At 46.6% G+C, this 23,766-nt stretch overlaps 1 long non-coding RNA gene across 1 annotated transcript in view; it reads left to right on the forward strand.

The window, feature by feature from the left end:
• LOC149126060 (uncharacterized) overlaps positions 1–23,766 on the forward strand; it is a 51,226-nt gene that overhangs the window by 26,288 nt on the left and 1,172 nt on the right. Inside the window, exons 3-4 of the long non-coding RNA XR_016236140.1 lie at positions 8,584–8,687; positions 11,711–11,815. This is a non-coding gene — a long non-coding RNA (uncharacterized LOC149126060). The remainder of the gene's footprint in view (positions 1–8,583; positions 8,688–11,710; positions 11,816–23,766) is intronic.

Raw genomic sequence — 23,766 nt, forward strand, 5'->3', positions numbered from 1 at the left:
GCCCAAGTACTTGAACCATTACCTGCTGCCTGCCAGGGTGCATGTTAGCAGGAAGCCGGATCAGAAGCAGTGTCGGCAGGTTTCAAACCAGGCCCTGTGTCAGGGAATGCAGATGTCCCAAGAAGTGTTTTAACAGCTGTGCCAAACACCCATCCCTGATAGTAGATCTGCCTTTCAGTTCTTGAGCAGCACATATTTCAGAAGAGAACTGATCGTGAATAATGTATGACCCTTCAAAGTACATTCTTCAGTATACCCATTAGGTTGCTTTTGATTATCAATTTAATTACATCTCATCTGTGTCCTACTTATAAATTATTTTGATAAAATTACATTTCATTTGTGTGATTTTAAGTGTTTGCTTGTTTATCATAATGAAACATTAACATTCAAAGTCTCCATTAATAGGGGGAAGATAGATTATGATATAGGTGTATGGTAGAGTATAACAGCTTATATGAAGATCGTTTGTATGTACTAGCCCAGTTAGCTTGCCAAATATATTATTGAATTAAAAAGTAGCCTTTAGAATGATACGTACAGGATTATAGCATTTATTTGCATTTTGAAAACAAAGTGCGTATTCATCTTCATGATTCTTGAGTTTGTGATAATGATACAAAACAAAAAAACCACATAGACCAAAGTTAGGATTACCACTTTGGTCTCCCTCTGGGAAGGCAGAGAAGAGAGAACCAGGGAGAAATATGTAGACTGCTTAAACTCTAAAATATCATTTCTAACTCAGAAAAGATCAGAATCAAATATGTAAAAATATTGATTTCAGAATTATTAGTTACATGGTTTTTATTTTATTCTTGGTGCGTGGACACCCTTGCTAGTATTTGCTGGAGGCAGAAGGGACTTTCCCAACTCTTTATCTGGGGTTTATGTGGCTTTAATGATTATTTATTTACTTATTTTTTTAACTGATTTGAAAAGCACATTATCTATCTGTCTAGACAGGGAACGAGCTCATGTGCTTGTGTTTGCATAAATGTTTGAAGAAGGCCAGTGCCGCGGCTCAGTAGGCTAATCCTCAGCCTTGCAGCGCCGGTACACCGGGTTCTAGTCCCAGTCGGGGCGCCGGATTCTGTCCCGGTTGCCCCTCTTCCAGGCAAGCTCTCTGCTGTGGCCAGGGAGTGCAGTGGAGGATGGCCCAAGTTTTGGGCCCTGCACCCATAGGACACCAGGATAAGTACCTGGCTCCTGTCATCAGATCAGCGTGGTGCGCCAGCCGCAGTGCGCCAGCCGTGGCGGCCATTGGAGGGTGAACCAACGGCAAAGAAGACCTTTCTCTCTGTCTCTCTCTCTCACTGTCCACTCTGCCTGTCCAAAAAAAAAAATGTTTGAAGATGTTTGTACCTCTGCAGGCACAACTCCTTGTCAATTGTTTTTCCTATGCTATTATTTCTAATAAGCCCTTAGATTTTTGCTAATAGTTTCTCTGTTGATTTTTAAAAAGTAGCTATATTATTCTGATTATATAAGTAACACATTCCTATTACAAAAATTACCCAGAATGTAAAAATAAATAAAACGAATTCCCATTAATATTTAGCGTGTATGTTCTCCTCTTTTTCTTGTTAACTGGTCTCTGTTGTCAGAAATATCCATGCTTTATTAGATATGTGCTGTCTTGAGCATTGCACTATAGAAAGATAAAGGCTATACTGATAAGTGAGAGAAGGATTAAAGTACCTGGCATGGCTGAGAGCCTCCCTTTGGCTGAGGTCCACAACCATTGTGGGTTTATTTAGATAGGGAAATAACCAGTGAGAGGGTATAGAAATGAGACATTTCTGCAGTAGCTTTGACCTTTGGTTCCAACTGCAGCTTGGAAGCCTTTGGGGAAAGGGCAGGGTCAGTGTGCTTTGCATGTGGTTGTTGGCCTGGGTGACCTAACTCAACCCTCTCAGTACCCCCTCTCCCCTGCCGTGTTTCACTGGAAAGGACCTACCTGGAAAGACCAGGCTGTGTCAGGCCAGTGACTCATTAACCTGGCATTCAGAAACCTGATGGAAGTCCAGAACCCCCTCTGCTGAAGTCTGCGTGGTCAGACCAGAGTGAAGGCAGCACTCAGTGGACTCTTGGCTAGTGGGGGCCTTGCTGAATGATGCTAAGTAGGCATCAAAGTCACCCTTGCTGCCTGCCCAATCCCCTGCTCACTTGTGCTCCCTCTTTCTCTCTCTGTGTGTCTTTCTGTCTGTCTCTCTTGCTCTGTCTCTCACATACACACACACATATCCTCTCTACTGATAGAGAATTAATTATAAGAGTGAAAGATTGGTCATTGCTGTTTGGGAGGTGAAATATACAAGGGGGCAGATTTGATTGCAAAAATAATGTAGAGAATACTTGCTATGTTTCCTCCTTTATGGAGTGGTTGACTTATTTTAGAATACAGGAACCTAAAGGATCATTTTCCCCCAAGCCATTACCTTTTTTATTGTATTGATGGAATAATGGATGGGTTAGATTGTGATCCTTACAGTGGGGAGGGTATTTTGTGTGATTGCTTTAAATTAAGTTATAAGCTTAGGTTAAAAGAAAAAAAAAAACTCCATCTCTTTTTTGAAACATGTGAGTACACACAGTGCAGTGTCTTGTTGCATGCAGTATTTCGAGGTTGGAGGGATATCGCCAGGAGGATTTCTGTCTAGCAGTCTCCGAGGCAGTGTTACCCACAGCAGGTGGTGAATACACAACATGTGTGTCATGATCTTCCTTCATGGACCCAAAGCAGACATTACTAATCAGGGAAGTGAGTTGTTCTGTCACAGTGCAGACAGGTCCTCAGCATCTTGCTTGGGACAAAATCTTTCTGAACTGTTAATGTGTTGAAGTTAGCATGTAGATTCATACATACTTGTCATCCCTGGTGGAGATAATTTACCTTACTCCAGAGACTGGGCTTTACACAGTGTATGAAATCTCCCACATTCAGAACAGAGAGAGCAATTCAAGTTCATCAAGTTCCTGGAATCAAGTAAATGGACACAGAGATCAATCAGTGGACCAATAGATGTATGGGTACCTGATAACTAAATAGATAAATGATAGTTCAATAGGTAGATAATGGATGGTAGCTAGATAAATGATAGGTAATTGATTAGATAGATAGATAGATATAGATCAACAGGGATAGACAGGTAGCTAGATGTGATTTTCGATGGAGATGATTCTTCTATAATCTTAGCAATCCATAGGAGTGAAAGCCAAACAATGAAGAATTTTAAGGGCTTTCCAAACAGCTTTGTGGCCAGGTCTGAATTCTATTTCCTTTCCCACAAAAAAAATGGAGTGGAAAACGTTTCCAGGTATCACCAAACAGATATACAAACCTCTGGCTCCTGGATTCCTTTTTGGCTCCCTCAGGCCATGTGTTTTCAACTGCAGGTGCCTGGAGGTAGGCCAGGTAATATAAGAAGCCGCAGGATAAACATGGTGACTCAGGTTGTTGGTGATTACTTAGGATTTGGGAATAGGAAAAGAGGAAAAGGAAAGACCATTATATATAGTAAACATATGCAGTTTAGGGGTTTTTCTTTAATTCTTCTAACACATTTTAGTCTCTTTTTTTACATTGAGATTTAGGTCACATACCATAAAATTTATCCATTTAAAAAAGTATGTGGGTACAGACTTTTGGCCTAGTGGTTAAACTGGCAATTGGGACACCCTCATCCCCCCCTGGAGTAGCTGGGTTCAGCGCACGCTGTGGGTCCAGCTCCTGACTAGAGCTTCCTTCCTGTGTAGACCCTTGGAGGCAGAGGTGATGGCATACGTGATCAGGAGCTTGCTACCCATACGGGAGACCTGGATTGAGTTCCTAGCTCCTGGCGTTGGCCATCCTAGCCATTGTGGGCATTTGGGGAATGAACTAGAAAATGAGAGCACTCTCTCTCTCAAATAAATGAATAATATTTAAAATGTGTGATTCACTGGTTTTTTTGTTTGTTTGTTTGTTTGTTTAGTTCATTAACAAGGTCTGGCAGCTGCTAACACTATCTAATTTCCGAATGTTTTCATCACTCCAAAAGGAAAAAAGCACACATACTAGCAGTCACTCCTCATTCTCCACTTCCCTCAGCCCCTAGAAACTGCTCATCTACCTTTTTTCCCCTATGGATTTGCCTTTTCTGGACATTTCATATAAACAGAATTAAGTACTATCTGGCCTTTGTATCTGGCTTCTTTGAGTTACATAATTTTTCTAGGAGCATTTGCAGTGTTACAGGTAATTTATTCCTTTCTGATAGCAAGATAATGACATTAAATGGATCTACCGCATTTTGTTTATCTGTTCATCGGTTGATGAGCATTTGAGTTGTCTCTGCCTTTTCTGCTGTTACGGATAGTGCTGCTATAAACATTCATGGTTATAACTCTGTGTTGAATTTTTTGACAAACTGTCGAAAAGTGGCCGCATCAGTTTACAGGCACATCAGTCATGTCTAAGAGTTTGACATTTGTTATTATCTATGTTTTTAACTACAACAATCAGAGCAGGTATGAGAGGGCATGAGAGAAATATTCCAATTTCTCTAATGGCTACTTTATTTTTTAAAAGTTTTTTTATTTTAAAGAGTTAGAGAAAGGCAGAGGCAGAGAGAGAGAAGTCTTCCATCCGCTGGTTCACTCCCCAAATGGTTGCAAAGGCCGCAGCTGGACTGATCCCAAGCCAGGAGCCTGGAGCTTCTTCCAGGTCTCCCACGTGGGTGCAGGGACCCAAGGACTTGGACCATCTGCTGCTGCTTTCCCAGGCACATTAACAGGGAGCTGTGTTGGAAGTGGAGCAGACGGGACAGGAACAGCGCCCGTATAGGATGCTGGCACTGCAGGCAGTGGCTTTACCTGCTATGCCACAGTGCTGGCCCCTCTAATGACTACTTATGTTGAGCATCTTTTCATATGCTTGTTGACCATTTGTTCATATTCTTTGAGTAAATGTCTACTTAAACCCTTTGTTCATTTTTTCCCAGAAACATTTTATTTAAGGAATACAAACTTCATGCATTTTGTAAATACAGCTTTAGGAACACAGTGATTCTTCCCACTGTACCCTCCTGCCCTCTCACCCAGACTCCCACCCTTCTTCCTCCTCCTCCTCCAATTTCCCATTCTTATTTTTACCAAGATCTGTTTTCGATTAACTTTATACACATATCATTAACTCTATACTAAGTAAAAAGTTCAACCAGTAGTATGAAAAACAAAAAACTGTTCCTTAACAGTCAAGACAAGGGCTGTTCGAAGTTATTACATCTCAAAGGTGTCAATTTCATTTCTATAGATTACCTTTTGGATGCTCTGTTGGTTTTTTAAAATTAAAAAATATTTGAGAGTAAGAGAGAACTATCTACTAGTTCACTCCCCAAATTTCAGCAGTGGCTAATCCTGGGCTGGGCCAAAGCCAGGAGCCCAGTGACTCAGTCTGTTTCCCGTGTGGTGGCTGGAACCGAGTGCGTGAGCCACCATTGCCATCTCCCAGGATACGCACTGGTGGGAAGCTGGAGTCCAGAGTTGGGGTAGGAAGCAAACACAGGTACTCTGATGTGGGATGTGGGCCTCTTAGCCACTGAGCTAGATAACCGCATGGCTCATACCTTTCTGTTGAAAACTCGGGATTTTAATATCATGTTGAAACTCCAGAAGTCAGATTTTCTGCTCGCCGCAACTCTCTGGGGTCTGGTGTTGTTGCTGTTTTTATCGTAGTTCTTGGTTTCAATTTTTCTCCTTTTTTAACCTTTCTGAGCAAATCCTGTAGAATTGTATATTCTTCATCATGGGTGGTCATTAGGTGTCTGCTTAGGCTTGGCCATTTAGTGATTAAGCAAAAAATTTCTTAAATATCTGAAATCAGTAGACCTCCCTGACTTTGCTGTGAAGATTCATTGTGTGCTAGGGCCTGTGGTCAGCAAGCTGCCAGGCAGTTCACAGCTCTGCCCAAGCCTTTACTTCCTGCTCTGGGTGCACAGCTCTGGGTATCACACAGCCCTGTACACATCTTTCTCTCTGCAGATTCCCAGGCGGATAAAGGAGCTTTGCAAAGTTCTTAAGGACAACTTGCAGTCAGCTTTTCCTTTTTAGCCCTCTGATTGGTCCTTTGTTTATCTGAACTTTCATCTACCATCTCGGGCAGTGCCGGGTAAACCAACTCTGTGATTATTTTCAACAGTCACCCCCAGGCAAAGGCTGGCTGGAGCCTGCACTGGGTAAGCTCCAAGTCTGTTCAGCTGCACTTACCTTGGAGTGGAGTCTTGGGTACCCCCAGACAAGATCAAATGACGCCAGTCCTTTGGAATGAGATTTTAAAGAGCTCCTTCCAGTTGCTGCCACACTGCTGATTTTCACTGCAAATGTGGACTGGTGGGATGGGATAGGATTACAGTGAGTCAGTGTCACAGAGCTCGCCGTTCTTACCAAGGTTCTGTCACTTTTCTTGAGTAAATATCCCCAGGATTGGTTCCTTTTCAGGGTTCTGAAAAAGCATATTCTGATCATTTCTGCCAACTTCTCACTATCTTTAAGGTGAGAAATTTTTTAAAAAATTATTTTATTTATTTGAAAGGTGGAATTACACACAGAGAGAGGGAGAGAGACACACAGAGAGAAAGATCTTCCATCTGCTTTTTCATGCCACAGTAGGCCACAATGGCTAGGGCTGGGCTACATGGAAGCCAGGAGCCAGGAGCTTCATCCAGGTCTCCCATGTGAGTGGCAGGGGCCAAGAACTTGGGTCATCTTCCACTGCTTTCCCAGGCACATTAGAAGGGAGCTGGATCGGTAGTGGAGCAGCCAGGACTTGTTCCGGTGCCCATAGGGGATGCCAGCATCGCAGATGGCAACTTTACCTACAATGCTACAATGCCAGCCCCAAAAAGAAGAGAATTTTCAGTTATTATTTTGCTGACATCCATAACCATTACTTTTATATTAAAATAAACATTAACCTCTTTTGAATTGTAAATAGAATCTACATAATTCTGTAAGCTTGCAATATGGATCTTGAAATACACCTCCCTTCCAGCAGTGAACTTCTCTGCTCTCCGTCCTCAAATTACATGAAGCCATGCAGCAGCACCTGCCGTCAGGTCCATGAACCGCCCCATAGTACGTGTGTGTGTAGCATGTACACATGTATGTATGTAGAAGTCAGTGCCCTCCCTCTCTCTGTCTAGCGTGTGCTAAAGGCAGAGGATCAAAATGAGGAGGTTACCGCTCCTAACTTGTTCAATTAATGTGTCTACCTGCACAGCTTCAACTGCTCTCAAGAACTCTTGTAAACTAGCTAATAATTTAGCCAGTGATAATTTATACAAAGCAAATATAAAAAATGTACACTAGTATAATTACATGTATTTTATATATTTATGTGTTATATGTTATATATGTTTTATATGTAAAAATATACACTAATGATAATTTATACAAAGGAAAATGATGTCACTCTAGCCAGTGACTTTTAGATTACATGTGAACTTTTCCCTGTAAACGATGGCCTTATCCCATTGGGTGCCAATAGGAAATCAAGGAAAACCCTACACCCATTCATTATTTGAATCCATCCTTTTCCGGTGAGAGTCACTTGGTCTTAAAATCCTGCTGGAGAGTTTTTTATGGGAACTGACCGTTTGATTCTGAGGTTCCAGGGTGTAGCAAGCCTCAGTGAGTAAACAACCCTCGCACTATCAAATACTTAGAGACTTGCAGTGGGCATTGTTCCTCACCCGGTTTCACCACCTGCTAGTACTTTGACCAACAAACAGCCCGAGGCCACCTGGGGAAGCTCAGATTAACCGAAGCCATGGTTAAGTGTACATGTTTGGCCGGCTGTGCTTTGAACCCTGAAGTTACACCGCACGCAGACATGGTCAGAGTGTTGCCAGAGTTACAACACACATTCTTGGCACCATTGTTCTGCTTGAGTCCGACCAGCTGGAGAATTGAAACTCAGTGATAACTCATCTGTGACAATGGAAGAAATGATGTTCGTCAGCCCAGGGATTAAATGCCTCTCCTGCTACTGATCCCTCCTAAAATTATTAAAAAAAAAGAAACTACCAACAGGAATGACTTCCAAAATTGATTACAGCACTACTGTTCAGCCACTCCCCCACCCTCCACTCCATGTGCGGGGTATGCAGGGCGCCGAGCTCTGTCTGGTGAGAGCGTGGAGGTGAGCGGGGATACCGGCAAGCTCAGCGAGGCTGAGAACCTTCCAGGGTCAACAGAAAGGGAGGGGGGTGAGTGAGGCCGGACGGGGCAGCGTTTGTTGTCCTGTAGCTGGCTGAGCCTGTGAGACGTTTCAGGGGGCACTGGAAATGAAACCTCATCTCCCCGATGGCCTGTTTCCAACTACAAAGATGGAATTTTTGAATTTCATTCGGCTCTAGGGAGGCCTGGGACTGCTCCAGCAGTATTCCTGCTGGACGCCATGAGAGAGGATAGGGAAGTCATTCTCGGGTGTTTGAAAACATCTGGGCAAGAACGAGAGCCATGTTTTCAAAGTTTATTTTGGAATTTTTATGAGGAACTGTATCAGAGATATAAAACAATCCTTCTGTTATTGCTAAACAGGAACTATCAGCAAAAGACGCTTGGTCGGACCCACTGGGCGTGAAGGCCGCGTGCCCTTCAGAGTGCAGCACACTGCCTGGATGGAACCTTAGCCACACAGCAAGGTACACACAAGTTTCCAGGAAAAACACGACAGTCCCGCCTGGCAGTATCGTCTGTGCTCCCAAACTCAGACACTTCCTTTCTGTTGGAGATGTTGTTTTCTCTCTGAAATTAACATTGGTATTAGGGTTCTGCAGTGAAATTAGCATTGGTATTAGGGTTCTCCTGATAGGAGATGGGTGGGTAGATGGATGGATGGATGGATGGATGGGTAGATAGATAGATAGGTGGATGGATGGATGATCAGTAGATAGAGATAGATAACAGATGAGAGATGACATAGATGAGAGAGGCAGAGAGAGATGGATTTATTTTAAGGAATTGGCTCATGCGACTAAAGGGGCTGGCTAGTGCACAATCTACAGGACAGGTTGGCAACCTGGAGACCCAGGGAAGAGTTGATGGCACGTCTTGAAGGGCAAAGCCAGTTCAGAAGCAGAATTCCCTCTCTTAGAAGCCTCCCATCGTTTTTCTCTTAAGGCTGGCAGCTGATTGGGCGAGGCCCACCCATGCAGAGAGAGTCATCAGTTTTACTCACTGTCTACTGACTTAAATGTTGACTTCATCCATAAAGAAATATCTTCACAGTGACACTGAGACTGGTGTTTGACCAGATATTGGTCCCGTGGCCTAACCAGGTGGAGACATAAAGTGAACCACCGTACCACACAAGTCCCTGTGTTTCAGGAGGAAGCCTTTAACTCTGTCCTTGAACTTCACGGGATGGAGTGGAACAGAAGCAGAGCTTGGCACACTCTGGGAGCCTGGGGCTGTGGGGACAGCTTCACAGAGCTTTAAGAAATTTCACTCTGTTATTTAATTTATGGCAATTTTATAGACCTACTTGCAGTCTCATTGAAAAAAAAAAATCTCTTATGGTTTGGTCCATCTAAATCGTTTGCTGAGGAATTAGGAGAGAAATAAGCTATAGTAGAACTGTTTGTACCAGGGAAGCACTCCTCATTCCCAGATTCATCGTACTCCGCGTTTTGTAGGTGTTCTGGGCGTCTCCTTGTATTTTGCCAGCACAGAACCATGCAGCACAGAACGGCAATCAGAGAAGAGCGAAGGGCAAGTAGAGTATATGCCACAGCAAGCAGGGAGGATCCCGCAAGGGAAGATAGACTCAGGGTAGCCCGAAGCCCCGCAGTTTCCATAACAAATAGCAGAGGCTGTTCCAGCATCATTTAAGAGCAGTCTTAGTTGGAAGAGGGTTCTCACCCACGGGCGTATGAAACCAAATCCACGTATTAAGTGACTTATGCTTTGGTTGATCAATATTAAATATTTTGGAACTTTTTTTCCCCAAAAAACTCTTTCTTTCCAAAAACTTAAACAAAAAGGTTGAAAATTTGGCTTTGTCAAAGGTAGAAGCATTATACATACAGTTGAGGGAATTCATCCTCGCTGTGTTCTTTTAAAGGGAACATAGCCTCGTTCTGTGTCTGCATTTACTACCTCATTTGTGCCTGTTCCTTGTTTCTGCCCCAACTGAAGCTCAGACAAGTGAAAGTGAGACTCTGACCTTGGTGCCTGGGAAGCTCTCACCTCCAACCATTCTCCTCTCTCAAGGACAGCCTCTCTGGGGTGACTTCTGATCCAGTCTCTGGTGTCATGGGCATGCCAGGTCTGAGTCTATGTCAGAGATTCTTTCCCCTGACGTGTTTGACAGTGCGTAAGTCACAGACGCCTGAAAGCAGAGCTAGCGCGTCTTTGAGAGACTGCAGGTGAGAGAGTGGTGTTAGACGACGAAGCCTTTCCTGTGCAAGTCACGTGACAAGGTGAGGCAGTCTGGGACACAGATGAAGAATCAGTGACAATTAGAAGGCATTTGTAAGTCGGGGGGGGGGGGGAGGGACATAGTTGTTGTAGTGGCTAATGCCCCTTGGGACACCCACATCTCGGAGTGCCTGGGTGTGAGTCCTGGCGCCACTTTGGACTGCAGCCGCCCACTAATGGGTACCCTGGGAGGCAGCAGGTGGTGACTGCAGTGGTGGAGTTCCTGCCGAGCACCTGGGAGACACAGACTGGATTCCTGGTTTCCAGCTTTGACCTGGCCTAGCCCCAGCTGCTGTGGGCATTTGAGGACTGAACCAGTGAAGGAGAACTCTCTTTCCAGTAATAAAGACATAGGAATTTAAAAATAAGTAAAGTGGAGTCGAGGCATGCTGGAGAGCTCTTGTAGAGCAGCCCATCTTTCAAGATGAGTGGAGACCATGATGGGTGGGATTATCTGTGGTTTGCAGGCTGCCCAGCGCAGCTGGTAACTGAGCAGCTGGGTCTAGGGAAGCCAGGCTCCGGGACCTTGTCTGCCCGAGAGTGGGAGCAGAGGGAGGGAGCAAGGTCCTGGATCAACAAGCTGGACCTTGAGTTCTAGGCTGGATGAGAGGCAAGAAAGAAGCCAGCTGGAAGCTCGGGTGGGCGTCGGAAGCCACGGTGGTCCTGAGCAGTGGCCGGACTGCAGTGAGCAGCCCCCGTCTGGCTCCCCGGGGAACCTCTCTGCGTCCACTGTCAGCGCGCACCACCCCAGCCTCTCCCTCCTCTTCCTCAAGTGCTCTTCCTCTCCTTGGAGCTTGGGCGCAAGTCCTGCCTGCTCTGTGGAGCTCGCCCAGCTGTTTGTAGATGTGTCGAGCCCTTTCTCTCAGAACTGTCTTCTGGGGCACGTAGATTATTTTAAAATGACAGTCCTATATTGTATCCTTTGCATAGACTCACTTCCTTATGCCAGCTCTCTGAGGATGAGAACTGGGTTGTACAGTGCTTTCATTTCCCTGACATGGCCAAACACTATTTGAACACAAATATGATAAAATTTTTTAAATGCATTGGTTGATTATGTAGTCAATTTATCCAATAAAAATAAATAATAAATATCATATGCTTATTTTGAGACTGTTTGGTAAATTTTGTCAGATTTTGGTATTTCAGAGTTTGTGATGTGTCCCAAAATATCCCAAAACATCTATCAAGTAATGCTAATTTCCAATATTATTTGCCTAATATTTACAATATTATTTGATTCCAGTAAAATACTCATGGAAGACGGGCTCCCAAGCACTTATTTGCAGTTTCTAAGTTGCGGCAGCACTGAGAGGATCCAGGCTTTCTGTAGACGTTTCACATTTCCTGGGTAAGTTTGCGCTTTCTTTTACTATGATGACTGGAATCTTGAAACACATTTGTAAGTGATAGGTTATGAAGAATAATAATGTATTGTACAGAAGATAACTTGTTTTTGTGAACCAGAATGGCTGCCAAGAGGTCAACTGTGCCTCAGGCTGGTGGCTTTGGACAAAACAATTCCCAGTGCACAAGATGCGTGGGTGGACTTGGGAAATCAAGCACGCGCCAGTCGGCATGGCCCCATTGTGGTCTTCCAGTAGTGGGCGCCGCAGAGCAGACGGCAGAGGGTCCGGCTGTGTGCTCCTTGGCAGCCTGCGTGCCCTTCCCGTCCTGATTGATGCATTAAGGTCTGGAATGGACCAGAATTGTGAAAGTCGTTGGAATAATTCGATTTCATCAGCTGTTATTCTAAAGGTCTGCCGTGGCCCTCTGGGGTTGAGTCATGGCCACACCGCAAGTCTGCAGTTCTGCCACTACTGTCTGTTGCCGTTGCGACAGACTTCATCCTCCGTGGAAAATGCTGATGCTTATAGCGCGGTGCTTTCGTCTCAGTAGGGCAGTTAATCTCTGTCTACACGTTGAAGGCAATGTCGGGCTCCCTGGACTCCTGGACTGATGGTCACAGGCCAGTTCTTAGAAATGACTTCAGCTGGAGAAATTCAGAGAAGAGGAAAAGCTTGGGAATGGTTGGAGCCCAACCTTCTGCTCTCACAGACGAAGGTGGAATCCCGAGGAGATGGGGACTGGTGCAGGGCCATGCCACGCCTGTGTGACGGAGGCAGAGACAGGTCCCCAGCGGGACCCTCGGTCGCCTGCTCGCTGTCACCTTCCGTGCTCTTGACTGTCCTGCGAGCCTTCAGTGGTGTGGAAAGAACGTGACTGGCAGCTCGCTTTGGTCCTTGTGGAGACAGACGGCCTTCACTTTGCCTTAGTAGCCGCTCACTGTGTGCCAAGCACTGAGCTAAGTGCTCCTAGCGTGCGATGTCTCCCTTAATCCCAGGCGGTGCCATCCCCCACTCCAAAGACAGGGTCTGGAGCCAGCAGATTCAGACTCAAGTCCAACTCTGCTTCTCAACAGCCACGTGGCTTCGGGCAAGTGGCAGACCCTCCCTGAGGCTGAAACTGGGGAGAGCAATAGAACCGTCTTCTCTTCAGTGAGATAGAAGCCACTTGGCACAAGAGATAGAAGCCCCAGGCAAGCAGCCAGAAATGTCCACTGTCATTTTTCCTGGTCTCGGGCATTCATTGTCTTCATGTTGATATTTAATGTGGCAACCGCCTCAGTGTTCTAGCTCACAGTTTTGGTCTGAATGAATCTTTTTTTTTTTTTTTTTTTGACAGGCAGAGTGGACAGTGAGAGAGAGAGACAGAGAGAAAGGTCTTCCTTTGCCGTTGGTTCACCCTCCAATGGCCACCGCGGCCAGCGCACCGCGCTGATCCGAAGGCAGGAGCAAGGTGCTTCTCCTGGTCTCCCTTTGGGTGCAGGGCCCAAGCACTTGGGCCATCCTCCACTGCACTCCCAGGCCACAGTAGAGAGCTGGCCTGGAAGAGGGGCAACCGGGACAGAATCCGATGCCCCGACTGGGACTAGAACCTGGTGTGCCGGCGCCGCAAGGCGGAAGATTAGCCTAGTGAGCCACAGTGCTGGCTTCTGAATGAACTTTTAAAAGTGTGTGTAGAGGTGGACATTTGGCCCAGCTGGTAAAGTGCCTGCATGCTTTCTTGGAGTACCTGGGTTAATGCCCACCTCAGCTCCCAATTCCAGCTTCCTGCTTAATGCACACCCTGGGGGCCAACAGGTGATGGCTTAAGTAATTGGGTCTCCACCCACGTGGAAGATGCGGATTGAGTTCCTGGCTTCAGGCCATCCCAGTTCTGACCATTGCATACATCTGGGGACAATTCTCTGTCTATCTCTTCCTCTCAAGTAGATAAACCAAAATAAATAAGTAAATAAGTCAAACATTGTTTTAAATAGTGTATGTATTGATGGCCAGCGCCGCAGCTCACTAGGTTAATCCTCCGCCTTGTGGCGCCGGCACACAGGGTTCTAGTCCCGGTCGGGGTGCCGGATTCTGTCCCAGTTGCCCCTCTTCCAGGCCAGCTCTCTGCTGTGGCCAGGGAATGCAGTGGAGGACAGCCCAAGTGCTTGGGCCCTGCACCCCAAGGGAGACCAGGAGAAGCACCTGGCTCCTGCCTTCGGATCAGCGCAATGTGCCGGCCATAGCGCGCCAGCCGCGGTGGCCATTGGAGGGTGAACCAACGGCAAAAAGGAAGACCTTTCTCTCTGTCTCTCTCTCTCTCACTGTCCACTCTGCCTGTCAAAAAAAAAAATAGTGTATGTATTTTTTTTTTTTTTTTTGACAGGCAGAGTGGACAGTGAGAGAGAGAGACAGAGAGAAAGGTCTTCCTTTGCCGTTGGTTTACCCTCCAATGGCCGCAGCGGCCGGCACACCGCGCTGATCCGATGGCAGGAGCCAGGAGCCAGGTGCTTTTCCTGGTCTCCCATGGGGTGCAGGGCCCAAGCACCTGGGCCATCCTCCACTGCACTCCCTGGCCACAGCAGAGGGCTGGCCTGGAAGAGGGGCAACCGGGACAGAATCCGGCGCCCCGACCGGGACTAGAACCCGGTGTGCTGGTGCCGCTAGGTGGAGGATTAGCCTAGTGAGCCGCGGCGCCGGCTAGTGTATGTATTGTTTTCATCTCTTCATACAAATAATGTCTTTGTGAGATGAAAGCATGAAGTAATATAAATCTACAGAAAAAATTGTCTGAGATGCTTCAAAAACAGCTTATTTTCTTGTGATGCCTCTCTACCCCCTCACTTAAAAAGTTGAAAACAAAATTAAGAAAAGATTCCAGATGAAAGGCATCACCACATTTCTTTCTAACAGTCTTTGTTTCTCTTCTCTTAGGATCGGCACTCTGCCTGTGGCTCTGGCCAAACATCCCTTTAACGTTTAGGATCAGACACTTTTTAATCTGCAGGACAAAATTCATTGCACTTGGTTTTCTGTGGTGTCCCGTTCAGTTCGGTCCCCGTGCTGGTTGATGTGAAGGTGTCTCCCAGGGCCATGTGCTCCGAACGACTCAGCCACGTGCTTGCCGCTTGCACGTGTTCCTTCTGTCTCGGCAGCCATCGTAATCAGTGTGTCCCAGTGGGAATATTCTGCCTGAGTTCCCTGTGGCAGGCCCAGCATTCAGAGCAAAGCCGTTTGCATTTGATGCCTTGAGACCTGAAGGCCGAGGTTCTAGCTATAAATAGTATGCCCCATCGGGATGAGATCACTTCCAGGAAAACACTGAAATGTAGCAATGGGAATAACATCTGGCCTTTCAGCAGTTGCATTTGATTTAGACTTGGACATCCTACGTGAAATAGTGGCTTATTTATTAATGACTTCAGTTTCCGTGCCATCCACTCATTTTAACTTAAAAAGCAAGACCGTTGCCGGTTGCTCATTAAACCTATGTGTGGATGCAGTGTCCACTTGCTAGCCTGGCCTGTCCAATCCCACCTCATAGCCACACCAAGTAACTAGACAGTCCCTGGCTTACAGTGGTTCCGTGTGACGATGTTTCCGTTTTCCAGTGGTGCAGAAGTCATATGCTTCTGGTAGAAACTGTACAGACTTCAGGTTTGATCTCTTCCTGGGCCAGTAGTATGGTGTATGACGACATTCTCTCATGGTGCTGGGCAGCAGCCGTGAGCTGGATCTCCTAGCGTACCACACCACCACAAGCACCAACGACTAGTATGGTACACTTCATCATACTGTATCAGATAAATTGCCTAGGGTATTCAGCCTTTAGTATAACATAGACTTTGCGTTAGGTGATTTTGCCGGACTGTAGGCTAGTGAAGTTCAGAGTGTGCTGAAGGTAGCTTGGCTGCGCGGTGATGCTCAGTTGGTTACGTGTGGTAAGTGCATTTTCCATGCACCATATTTTCAGCCTGTATTGTGTTTATGGAGACGACCCACAGGAAAGAGAGGAGCATTTGTATAGGTAAGCGGAGTTCTAGGGAGGAAAGCTTTTTTTTTTTTTTTTTTCAGTTGTTGTTAATAGGCTGAGGCTAGGGGATAATGTTCATTGGGTAAGATAAAATCAAAATCTCTATTTCAGTACCTAGATATCATATTTTCTTACCCCTGTGTTGCAACAAGGCTCCTCCACCCTTTATTTTTGTTGGGTCCATGGCCAGCTAAAGCAAAGATGCCATTTCCAGCCTTCTGTGGTGCTGGATGTGGAAAAGAAAAAAAAAAGCTAAGTTCCAGCCAATGGGATGTACACAGAAATTGTGCTTGCAAATTCCAGAATGTGTTTTTAAAGAGGGGTTGTGAATCCCTGTTCCTTTCTTCTCCCTCCTTGTTTGGGATATATGTTAATGGCCAGGAGTTTGAGCAGCCATTTTGAAAAAATGGAAGACAGATGTCTTGGAACAGTGAAGCAGTGAGAGCCTGCGTCCCTGACACCATGGACGGCCTTATCAGTCCTAGACGGGGAATTTCCAGACCACTGTGGGAACCAGCACAGAGCAGCAAAGTGCATAAAATACAAATGGACAGCTCTCAGATGCATCAGAGGAGAAAGCTCTGTGTACCTAGCAGTTGTTGGAGCCTTCTAAATTTTCCATTTGAGGATTTAATGTAGAATATTTGTCCCTTCTGTCAGTTTGCTAATCATGTTGTTTATGTTTCCTACATGGCTACTGGCTTTTTGGTTGTTCTGCCAGTTGTTGAAATAGTTGTGTAATAATCTCCCACTCTGATCACACATTTCTGTCTTTCTTGGTGTTGGAAACTTCATTCATGCATTAAGATTTTTGAGGCTCTTATTAGTTACACACAATTTTAGAATAGCTGTATCATTCTCGGAATTGAAATTTTTTAAGTATTACTATTTATCTCTGATAATATACTCTGCTTTAAAAGTAACTTTATCTCTGGATTTTAATATAGCAGAAAGCAAATATACTTAGAATTTTTCATGTTACTTTTCAGTCTTCCACTTTCAACCTTTCTGTATTTCCATATTTTAGATGTATTATAAATATGATGTATTTGGGATTTACATTTCTCAATCGAGTCTCACAACTTTGGTGTTTTAATAGAATGTGTAGGCTGGTGCTCACTAGGCTAATCCTCTGCTTACGGTGCAGGCACTCCGGGTTCTAGTCCTGGTTGGGGGCACCGGTTCTGTCCTGGTTGCTCCTCTTCCAGTCCAGCTCTCTGCTGAGGCCAGGAAGGCTGTGGAGGATGGCCCAAGGACTTGGGCCATCTTCAGCTTTCCCAAGCCATGGCAGGGAGCTGGATCAGAAGTGGAGCAGCCAGGACTTGAACCGGCTCCCATAAGGGATGCCGGCACTTTAGTCAGCAGCTTTACCCACTACGCCATAGTGCCGGCCCAAGATGTATTACTTATATAAATCAGGCTGTCTGGGAGAGCAGCTCGGGCTTGGAATATTGGTTAGAATCTTGTGTGATCTGGACCAGCAGCGCTGAAGTAACCTTGGAACATTTTAAAAATAAATTTTCAATTTCAGAATAGCTTTAGACTGACAGAGAAGTCGCAAAGGTAGTCCAGATATATTATCTTAACCCCGTTCCGACTCACCTTTCCTTGGCGTTGACCTGATGTCCCTGTGTGCGTGAGAGTTGGAATTGTGTTTTCATCAGGTCCACAGGACGTGTGTCGCTTTCACATTACCTGAGTTGGTGTATGTACTGAGGAGTCTCACCTTCCCTTCTTCCCAGTCTACCCCAAACTGGGAGCAGCTTAGACTAAGCCCAGGCACTCCTTGCTGTGGCGTCAGTGGGGGACTGATAGCACACAGACGCCTCCCCTAGGGGCGAGGGGGGTCCCGCGCAGCCGGATGCCTGCAGCACGGTCTCCTCTCCTTGCTCTCACAAGCCTTCCCGAGCCCGTGGCGAGTGCCCAGCAGTTTCCACCTCATCTCCTGTCAGACTGAGCCCCTGAGGTCTTCATTTCAGTCACTGTATTTTTCATCTCCAAAATTTCTATTTGCTTCATTTTTATAACTTGAAGTCTTTGGATGCGTGTTAGTGAGCTTGTTTTTAGCTCCTTGAATGTGACTAGCACATTACTTTAAGGTCTGTGAAGTAATTTAACCATTGTGAGTCTGTTTATTCTCTCTGTTGGTTTTCTTATTTTTCTCTCAAGTTGTCTGACTTGGTGGCTACTTTTAAATTTATTTATTTAGGGGCTGGTGCTGTGGCAAAGTGGGTTAAGCCTCTACCTGTGTGACACCAGCATCCCATCCCAAACGGGTGCTGGTTGAAGACCCAAGTGCTCCACTTCCAGTCCAGCTGCTTGCTAATGCTTCTGGGAGGGCAGTGGGAGGTGGCCCAAGTGCTCTCTCTTGTGGGAGACCCAGAGGAAGCTCTTGGCTCCTGGCTTTGGGCTGGCCCAGTGCCAATGATTGCCACCACTTGGAGAGTGAGCCAGCAGATAGAAGATTTATCTCTGTCTTCTCTCCTCTCTGTATAACTCTGCCTTTCAAATAAATAAATCCTAAAAAAAGAAAAAATAAATTTATTTACTTTTTGAGAGGCAGAGAAAAAAACAACAGCAAGGGTTCCTATGCACTGGTTCACTTTATTTGAGAATAAAATGGGAATGATGTGCACCTGCAAGGCAGGCCTTCAGGTCCAGCTACGTGGTTCTCAAGTGCTAGTGGACACGAGAATCCTCGCCTGGTGGTTGAATACGCGTGTGTCTGGGTCTTAGCCCCAGAAGCTTTGAGTCTGAGTACTCCAAGTTCTACAAACTCCTCGCAGGCGCCCCTGGACCACGTCTCATTAAGCTCCAGGCAGAAGAACCCCAAAGTGCCTGTCGGTGCAGCATGTTTTTGGTTTGATTCTGCTGCTGACCGGCTCTGAGAACTTGGGCAACTCACTGTGCATCTGTGAGTTTCCAAAGCAGGTCATCAAGAGAGGTTCCTGTGACTCACCCCCACTTCCCCAAATGCACCACAAAAGAGTGGGTGAAGTGAACCACACTCGCCGTCTCCAGCCCTCGTGCAGAAATGGTTGCTTCTCTACCGTGCTGATGTGAGGCCCTCTGGGACTCTGTCTTGTGTGGCAGTGGCAGTGAGGGTTGTTCACCATCCATGTGGCTCCAAGCCTGAGGTCTCTCCCCATTATTAATGGGGTCTGCATTGTCCCAGTGTCCCCTGCTGGGACTGTGGATTGTTGAAGAGGGGCAGTGCAGGCTCATTGGACTGTAATGATTCAGACATATCTGACTGTCCAGTCGGTGTGGACTGTTGGCTCTGGGTGCTTTAACCATAAGAAAGAGCTTGGTTGATCAGGTTCTGGGTCTCTCTGGGCCCCCTTTGAATCCTCCGTGATCTGGCATGGCCAGGTAGCCTCAGCCTGCCAACAGAGCAGTTGAAAATCTTCCAGAATTGTCAATTCAAGGTGGCAGACAGAATTAAGGAAATCAAACCACCTTGCCTTTTCCTATCCGATGTTCCAGGTGTGATTTAGAATACAGGAAAAGTACCTCTACAAGAAAGCATTTATCAGTTTTTGACCAAGTCTGCTCTTTGGGAGTGAGATAGCAACAGGGCCAGCTCCTCTCCTCTGCTGGCCGTGGTGTGGAAGGAGCGGTTAGTCGGGGTACGTTGAGGTAATACAGAGACTCATGAAGCACTTGTTATGTGCTAGGAGCTGAGGATAAAACAGTCAGTTAGAAGCAGTGCCTTCCCTTGGGAGCTTCTGTTCCCAGGAAGAGCCAGCGCCGCTATGCGTCCTTATCTGTGTCATATCTTGTGACAGACCTGGGCAGTGACATGGAGCAAGACACTGCTTGGGATGCCCACATCCTGTTGGGAGTGTCTGGCTGCGAGTCCTGGCTCCACTCCTGACTCCAGCTGCCTGCTAACGCACGCCCTGGGAGGCAGCAGGGGCTGACTCGAGCACTCGGGTCCCTGTCGCCCAAGTGGCGACCCAGACTGAGTCCCCAGCTTCTTAGCCCTGGCTGTGGGACACAGTTGGGAGCGAACCAGCAGGTGACTGATCTCATATTCTCTCTCTCTCTCTCTCTAATAACTAACTAAACAAAGGAAAAATAAATAAATAAGGTTTTAAAGGGACGTGGTTCTATTATAGGACATGACAAAAGGTCCTGCCTAGAGCAAGGGGTGGAGCGAGTGGCTTGGAGAAAGTGACGCCTGGGCCCATATCTGAAAGGAGGACCGGAGGGTGGGCGGGGCTGGTGCTGGGGCAGCGCCAAAGGGGAGGGGAGTCAGGCAGTCCAGGCCCGGACACGGCAGGTGCCCTGGTCCCATGTGAACGCAGCCAATGTGTCCTGCAGGAGGAAGACGGGAGGAAACGAGGTGTGGGCCGTGTGGGGAGGAGCAGCGCAGCCCTCGGCATAGGACGCCCTGAGCCACATGAGGGACGGGCGGTGCTGTCTTAGAATACAGTGGGAAACCGCTGAAGGCGGTCCTGCAGAGTAGAACTGTGGTGGTATCTGGGTGGCTGAACAGCGGACAGAGATGGGGAGGGGCTGAAAGGGTTCGGGGCATGGCAGCAGAGATGAGAGGAGTGGACAGATGATACAGCTCCACACGGAGGCTGCATGAGCTCGGAAGGGGCGAAGTCACCCCCAACACGTGTCTAAGTCAAGTGCGTGTCTCCAGCCTGCCCACACCCTCCACTCTATGTGTACTCTTTCTCCCTGGTATTTTCCTAACAGCTTTTTCCCTAAATTTCCCATCCACACGGAGAACAAATGACATGCTAATGTGTTCAATTGGTATCATATGTGGTAGCTTTGAAGGAAGGTGCCAGAATGTGGAAGGGAAGTGATGGGGCTATGGAAAGTATCCATGGCAATGCTCTCCTGTTTAGCAAACACGACGAGAATCTGTGCTGAGATCATCAAAACAGTACCTAGAGGTACGCTGTGGCAGGTCCAGGATCTAAACTGGTGGTTTCCACTTTTTGCCTGCAAGGCAGAAGTACTGCTCAGATAGTTTGTGCTAGAGCTCTCCAGCAGCAGTGGGCGGGCGTCCTCGGGCCGTGGGTGACTGCCACACCGCCATGTAGCATTGGGTGAGTCCATAACTCAAGGCAGCAGCTTCACACTTCGTTTAGGTCAAGCCTGCCGGTCTGCTCTGCAGCCCAGAGCCCTGTGCTCCTGCCTCATTCACCTGATACTTGGTCTCTGTTGTTGTTTTTCTTGTAAGTTCTGCAAGACTTTAAGACAGAAACATCTATGAGCAATCCAAAGATGCTTACCTAACGTGACTAGGACCATAAACAGTTAAGTCCTTGGGTGTCACTCACCGGTGATGCGGCTCTCTTGGTGTTTACTGACGTCTCCAGCACACCAGCAGTAGCTGTCTCTGGACTCCTTGGTGCATTAGGAATTATCTAGAGTTGATGTTGTCTAAATCCGTCCCAAGGTGGGGCAGGCATTTGGCCTAGCAGTTAAGACACGCTTGGGATGCCTGCATCCCATATCAGGTTACCTGCACTGAAGATTCCGTTCTGCTCTCAGTGCCAGCTTCCTGCTAATGCAGGAGGCAGCAGGTGGTTGGGCCACTGTTTGGGTCCCTGCTACCCTTGAAGAAGACCTGGACTGAATTCCCAGCTCATGGCTTTGGGCTGGTGCAGCTCCAGCTGTAAGGGGTATTTGGGAAGCAAACCACTGGATGGAAAATCAACCTCTCTGTGTGTATGTGTGTGTCCCTGACTCTCTACCTTTCAAATGAATACAAATTAATTAGTTGGGTCCCAGATAGAAGAGTAAAAGCAACATGTTACCGTTTTCTGGTGGAAAATCAAAGAACTAGTGTTTTAGTCCACTCAGACTTCTATGACAGAATACCATAAACTGGTGTTTTATAAGCAAGTTTGGAGCAAGCCAAAGTCCTAGTCCCAGAGAACCCGTGTATCAACACCTTGTTTGTCCAGATATACTTTATGTGTATGTAAATGGAATTTACGTCAGTCTCAGAGCCAGTTGCTATGGTCTGCATGTCTGTGTTCCTCCAGAATTCTCAGTAATTTCCCATGGTTCTGCAGGCTGGGAGGTCTGCGGTGAGAGTGCTGGCCAGGGCATGCTCCCTGGTTGTGCAGTGCGGAGTCTGGCTGTGTCTTCACCTGACAAAGGGCAAACAAGCTCCCCGGGCCTCTTTCCCCCTCATCAGTGCCCCACCCGCATGCCCTAATCACAGCACCAAGGCCCTGCTTCTCGTTACCATCACTTTGGGGTTTATAGGCTCAGGATATGGGTTGTGGGTGTGCACATTCAGGCCATAGCAACTGGTTTTCCTAGTAGTTCTAAAATTGATGTAAATTCTATTTTTGGACATAAAATAGATCTAAATAATCTAAGTGTTGATGTATGGTTCTCTGGGACTTGACCTTCAGCTTGCTCCAGACTTGTCCACATAGGGGCTATACCTTGCAGAGCTATAAAGACATTGAAGAAGATCTAAGTTTGGGGCCTTCCTAAGAAGTAGAGGGTGAGAGGCAGGCGTTTGGTGCCGTGGGGCAGCAAGCATCCCATCATGGAGTGCCTGGGTTGAAGTCCCCACTTCACTTACCACTCAGTTTCCTGCACACTCTGGGAGGCAGCAGGATATGACTCAAGTCCTTGGGTCCCTGCCACCGACATGGGAGACCCAGATGAAGTTCCAGGGTCCAGGCTTCAGCCTGACCCAGCTCCATCTACTGTAAGCATTTAGATAAAAGATCCTCCCTCCCTCCCTCCCTCCCTCCCTTTCTCTCTCTCTCTCTCTCTCTCTCTCTCTCTCTCTCTCTCTGTCATTGTTTCTCTGTTTGAGTGTTTGTGAGTATTTGTGTACTTCTCCCTCTTTCTGCTAAATAATAAACATTTGTCAGTAGAAACCTGGTGTTGAGCTTTTGGTGCAGTAGTTACAAAGCCTCTTGGACGCATCCTCTAGTGAGTGAGTTCAAGTCCCGGCCCTGCTTCCAATCCAGCTTCCTGCTGTTGAGCACCCTGGGAGGCAGCAGATGATGGCTCAAGGACTTGAATATCTGCCTGACCCAGACCTAGAAGTTGCAGGATTTTGGGAAGTGAACCAGTAGATGGAAGACAGATAGACAGATAGACAGATATCTGCCTTGTAAAGAGAAAGAATTAAAAAAAAAAAAAAGTATTTAGATCAGCCAGCCTCCAGTCAGTGGATTCAGTGACCGATCTGTCAGGATCTGGGTGCTACGGCAGCAGTGTGCTACCTTTGCCCATTGCAGGTGGTCCATCATGGGAGGACTTGCCTGCCAGCCTGAGTTAGACATATCCTGGATTGTGGCTGGCACATTTAAATAAGAAATGTTATAGAAACATAAAAATCTCCCATTATCCAGTTGCCCAAAAAGCTATCACTAATATTTTGTGTATGTTCTTATGGTCTGTGTGTCTTCTTACGCTTCTGACTGCTGTTTTTTTTTTTTTTTAAAGATTTATTTATTTAATTGAAAGGCAGAGTTACAGAGAAAGAGAAGGAGAGGGAGAGGGAGAGAGACATCTTCCATCTGCTGGCTTCCTCCCCAAATGGCTGCAATGGCCGGGCCTGTGCCAATCCAAAGCCAGGAGCCAGGAGCTTCTTTTGTATCTCCCACATGGGTTGCAGGGGCCCAGGCACTTGGGCCATCCTCTGCTGCTTTCCCAAGCACATTAGCAGGGAGCCAGGTTAAAAGTGGAGCAGCCAGGTCTTGAACCAGTGCCCACATGGGATGCCAGCACCATAGGAAGTGGCTCAACCCAGTAAGCCACAGCCCCAGCCCTGTCTGACTGCTTTTCCCCCCTAGAAATAAATAATGGAAATGTTACATTTTTCTGTTGTATAATTACATTATCTCAGAGCTTAGCATATTGCGTAGTACTTAGTAAGCATTCAGTGTCGCGTCTCAGTCTTTTGTTTTTTTTTTTAACTTTTATTTAGTAAATATAAATTTC

The sequence above is a fragment of the Oryctolagus cuniculus genome, chromosome 6, assembly GCF_051225735.1.
Source record: "Oryctolagus cuniculus isolate XC-2025 breed Fujian yellow rabbit chromosome 6, ASM5122573v1, whole genome shotgun sequence".
NCBI lineage: Eukaryota > Metazoa > Chordata > Mammalia > Lagomorpha > Leporidae > Oryctolagus > Oryctolagus cuniculus.